Raw genomic sequence first — 6,000 nt, forward strand, 5'->3', positions numbered from 1 at the left:
AAAGAACACATGATGTAGTCTCAGATGGCAAATTCAGCATGTGGTAGAATTTAAGAAGTAATTTTATCTATGATCTTCGTTGTGCTGTTCTCAAAGCATTCCAATTGGTGCTTTCATTTCCTCCCCTCAAGAGTCTACACTATATTTTCGGGTGAATTTTTATGTTGCTTTTATGTTGCAGACAAAAACAAGCTTACGTCCTTAGGGTGGCACTTAATGCCTTTCCAACTCTAAGCCCACAAACTCAACATAGTTTAGTCATTTCTTTATAGATCTGGCATCTGTCTACCTTGGCATATCTTTATGTTTCACTGTATCTGGAGATACATCCAGGCAAATGCTTATCAAATATGTTAACTCCAAACTCACAGATTTTGCTCCAGCTCATCCTTGGATTTAGGATACCCTCCTTTTACCTACTTAGACTTTCCCAGTCTCAGCACAGAAACCACCTCCTCCAGATGTTTTCTATCTATCCCCCTTTCCTGTCTAACTTGGGTACCAGCACAATAAGCACAGCACATGCAACAGGATGCATTTTAGTAATTAGTGAATGAAAAATACATGTTGACTTTAAGCAAAATCTACTTTCTGAAACAACAAAACTCTCATGGTTTTCAAAGTATTTCATTATGCTCTTTACTCTTCACCACAAACTAGATTGTTTCATAACCCAAGGACTAGTCACTCATGACAGTAAGTGGAGGTAGGTACAGGAGACCAAGTATTATTTTCTTCTTAATCCATGCCTCCAGAGGCCTAAAGCATTCCATTCTCATTTACTGGATATTTTCCTGACTCTTCCTCACCCACTACCCCAAAATAACTTCTTCTCATCCACATACGAATAACTGTATTGCATTCTAATAAATTTACTTCTTAGAATCAGAGTTTTTCCAAAAGGACAGTGCCATTGCAAACATTTAAAGAAGGTTTATACATCCCAAATAACTTGTGCCCCTTCTAAACTTCACACAGGAAGTATCTAACATGTTCTAGCCCCTTACATGGGGTGGTTAATTTCAGTAACCAAATTGAAATCTAAAATGTGTGGACTAGGAGTTGAGGGTGGTTGAATTAAAAATTTGTCCAAATGCAAGAATACCAAATTTCTGCAGATATAAGGAAATATAAAATATTCATTGAAGACTTTGGCTATTTTCCATTAATTTAAAATAAATGGTGAAGCGTTTTCAGAATGTGAAATGCCCTGTAATGCTGGAAAAATTGTAGGCAAAGTCAGGGAGCTTAAGGCTTCTGCTCACAATCATGAAGCCACTGTCAGCTAATAAGACTGGAATGGCAATATTGAGTCCTGAAAATGTGTCACCAGTTGTGAAGAAAGCCTTTGATAACCTGGAGAATGGGCAAAATGGTCAGGGTAAACTCTAGCCACATCCCACCAGTATGACCTTTACCAAGAGAAGAAAAGTACCCACTTGCAGCAGAAGAACTCTGTCTGGACAGCAGTGATTTTTCCTACAACAAAATCATCAAGCTTTAAATTTTCAGCTGAACTCTTATGGTGGCTATGTTGTTTACATTAGCAGTCTGGGGTTCAGATGCGCTGCTTCTGCAGCTACTTTCCAGATCTCTTATCAGACAGTGTCTTACTATGATCATCTTAACACGGTTCTATACTGATAAGTGAAAAGCTACAGTTTACTTTCAAAATTAGAAATCCTAAAGAAGAATATTGTTTGTTTGTCCATCTGTAGTTTTCTACCTGGGAAATCTAGACTATTGGCAAAAGTACAAGAGTTGGCTGGTGCTTTGAAAACTATACTCTGAGCTCTGCCCACTGAATTCTTCCCACTAAATAATACAAATCTGTCTACCAGTGTGTGTGTGAAGATGTATTGTTAAGCAGTAACTAAGTTTGTCTTATTTAGTCATCAGTGAACTATTTTTCTTCATCTGGCAGGATCTCTGTGAATTAAGAGATCCATTGAGCCAGCAGAATTTCTTCAGATCAGGGATAAGTAAGTTATATTTCTCACAGTATACTAATTGTTAACTCTTCACTGAAACACGAGTTGATGCTAGGTCCAAGCCACTGAATCCTTGAATTGGACTGATGCATACACTTTCTCCAGTCCCCAGAGCCCAGCACAGGACTGTGTCTCCTTTTTAACTTAAGCTTATGTCTAACATTTTTTTCTTTTAATTCTCATTGTTGACACAACTTATCTTGGCTTTGAATACCCCTTGACTAATTTATTGAGACTGAACCACTTACTTATTCACGTTCACCTAGAAATTGCAATAAAATTTCTTTCCTTGGACTACCTGGAGTAGAGTGAGCATAGTTATCATTTTGAAAGCAGTCCTCAGTCCTAATAATGCAGAACTTTTACATTTCTTTGCCCAGCACTTGAGCAAGAATGTTTGTTGTGGATCTCAGGGATTATCTTCACATCCCCTAATGCAACCATGAGAAAACACCATATTGTCATCCAAAATCAAGTCTTTGTCAGTATTGCATTCCCACTGCCAAAGGGTTAAGAAGTGTAGGAGTTCTGAGATTTTACCATGCTGAGATATTTAGCAACCGAGCATGTTCCTTTATTTTAGATGCTGTAGGGGAGATGAGACCCTTGGTCAGAGACAGTGAACGTTATCACTCACAGTAAACGCAGCCAGGGTTAACTTTTTTACCTATTCCCTAATCTCAGATGAATACACAGTGTAAAATTTTGATGCCTACAGAAGAAGTAGGCTGTTATCATGAAGAAAGTTTAAGTCATGGGCAAACACTAATTTTATTAGTATCTTTATGTATTATTTATTAGAATCACTTATTTATTAGTATCTTTACCTAGGATAAATACATCAAGAATGAAGTTCACTTTCTGCAAAAACATTCATGAGAAATATCATGGAAAAAATGATCATTGCCTTTCCATTTTTCCTTCCACTTTTATTGGCATAAAACATTGTGTAAGTTTAGGTGCACAGGAAAGTGATTTGATTTACATGCATCATGCAATAAATATCACAGCAACTTTAGGAGGAATTCATTATCTCATTTAGATAAAACATGAAAGATATACAATTTGGTTTTTGGTTGTAATGAGAAATCTTATGGTCTACTCTCTTAACAACATTCATATATAACATAAATCAGTATTAATTTTACTTATATATTAAAATGTGAACTCCCTAGAACACGTTTATTTTATGGCTGGAGGCTTGTACATTTTGAGTACATTAATCTAATTCTCCTTTCCCAAACCCTGCCTCTGTTAACTGCAAATCTGATTTTTTTCTATAAATATTTTTGTTTGTTTTGAAGTGTACTTTAATCTATAACACTATGTTACATTCTGTTACACAACCTACTCTTTACTATCATTTATACATTTCAAACTGACCACCAGAATAAATGTATTTATGATACGTTGTTATTCAAAGATATTTCATAGTAATTGACTTTTCCCCATACAGTATATATCTTGTCCTTGAATCATTTAATTTGCAAGTTGAAAATTTTCTCTCTTAAATTTCCTCAACTGTTTCTTTTTCCTCACCCCATTTCTCTCCTTCTTGTGAACAACATGTTTCTTTCTATATCTATAAGTACTTTTCTGTTTTGTTATGTTCGTTTGTTTTAAATTCCAAATATGAGTAAATTCATTAACATTTGTCTTTCTCTGTCTGACTTATTTCACTTAGCATATTACCCTCTTGATATACAAATTTGTTGCAAATGACAAGAACTTATTCTTTTAATTGCTGAGTAGTAACCCATTGAATTTTTATGTGTGTGTGTGCATCTATCTATCTATCTATCTATCTATCTATCTATCTATCTATCTATCTATCTATCTATCATCTATCAATCTATCTATAAATATAGATAAATCTGTAGTTAATAGATGGATATATATATATAAACTATAAACACTCAACTTCTTTATCCATCATCTATTGATGAGCACTTAATTTGCTTCCATTTCCTGGCTATTGTAGAAAATGCTGCAGTGAAAATAGGTTTGAATTCATCTTTTCTTATTAGTGTTTTTATCTTCTTGGAATAAGTAAGCAGATATGGATTTTTTGGATCATATTCCATTTTTAATTTTTAGATAAAACTCCATAGTGTTTTCCACAGTGGCAGCACAAATTTACATTCACTCCAGCAGTGCATCAGGGTTCTTTTCCTTACATCCTCAACCACAGTTATATTTATTATCTTTTTGATAATAGTCATTCTGACAGGACTGACATAAAATCTCATTTTGTTTTGGACTTGAATTTTTCTGATGGTTAGTGATGCACGTTTTCATGTGCCTGTTGGTTATCTTTCCTCACTGTATATTCATTTATTTGTAATGGGCTAAATGACCATAATTTTCGGATTTCATGTTTATGCACTCTGTTGCATTCCATTATTCTGTTTGTTCTGTGCCAGTAGCATATTCTTTTTATTACCGTAGCTTTGTATTCTAGTTTAAAATCAGGGACAGTAATGCATCCTCTTTGTTCTTTCTCAAAGTTGTTTTTGTTTTTGTTTGTTTGTTTTCTTTTCTTTTTTTTTTTAGTGATTTGAACACTTATGTGTTTATATGTAAATTTTAGAATTATTTATTGTAAGTGTCTGAAAATGCCCTTGGTATTTTGATAGGCACTGAATTTAATTTGTATATTTTCTTGGTTAGTACTGTCATTTAATCAATAATTTTTTCATAATCTATGAACACAGTATATCCTTTCATCTATTTGCATTATCTTCAATTTTTTTTATAAATATTTTATAGTTTTCTGAGTACAGGTCTTTTACCTCCTTGGTTGGATACATTTCTAGGTAGTTTATTTTTTTGTAATGCAACTGTAAATGAGACAATTCTGTCACTTTCTCTATCTGTTAGCTTGTTATTGTGTAGGAATGCAAGATTTCTGTATATTAATTTTCCATTCTGAAATTTTAACAAATGCATTGATAAGCACTAGTAGTTTTGTGGTGCCATCATTAGGATTTCTGTTTAAAGTGTGTCCTCTGCAAACAGATACTTTTACTCATTTTCTTAATTGGCTATATTTTATTTACTTTTATTTTGGATATGTATGGCTGGAATTTCCAATACTATATTAAATAAAAGTGGTAAGAGAGAGCATTCTTGTCTTCTTTCTGCTCTTACAGGAGATGCTTTCAGCTTTTAATCAGTGAGTGTCATGTTAGCTGTGTTCTTGTCACTTATGACCTTAAATGTGTTGAGGTATGTTTCCTCATGCCCACTTGGAGGGAAATATAATCATAAATACATACTGATTTTGTCAAAACATTTTATGACACTATTGAAGTGACCATATAATTTTTATTCCTCAGTTGGTTAGTGTGGTGTATCATATTGATTAATTTGTAGGTATTGAATCAGTTTGGCATCCTTGGAATAAAATGGACTTAATCATATTGTATAATCCTTTTAATGTATTGTTTGGCTTGCTAACATTTTAGTGATGATTTTTGCATCTGTGCTTATCAGTAGTATTTAACCTGTAATTTTTTGAAGTATTTGTTCCAGTTTTAGTAGTAGTGTGATATGGAAAGTTGTGATAGGAAGCCTTCATTCATCTGCAAAATTTTGGAATACTCTGAGAAGTATAGGTGATAGCTCTTCTCTAAATGTTTGACAGAAATCAACTGTGAAGCTGTCTAGGACTGGAATATTGTTTCTTGGGAGATTTTGTTTAATTACTTATTCAATTTCATTAGTGATAATCGGTTCATATTTTCTATTTCTCATTCCATTTTGGAGATTATATCTTTCTAAGAATTTGTCAATTTTTTCTAGGGCTTCAATTTTATTGACATATAATATGTTGTTTCCTCTTATGATGCTTTGTATTTCTGTGATATAAGCTGTAACTTCTCACTTCTTTCTGAGCTTATTAAACTGTATTCTCTTTTAGGTCATGAGTCTGTTTACAGTTTGTGAATTTTATTTGTCTTTCAAAAACCATTATTTGTTTGATTAAATGTTTGTATTTTTAATCTTT

Source organism: Camelus ferus, unplaced genomic scaffold, assembly GCF_009834535.1.
Source record: "Camelus ferus isolate YT-003-E unplaced genomic scaffold, BCGSAC_Cfer_1.0 contig767, whole genome shotgun sequence".
Classification (NCBI taxonomy): Eukaryota; Metazoa; Chordata; class Mammalia; order Artiodactyla; family Camelidae; genus Camelus; species Camelus ferus.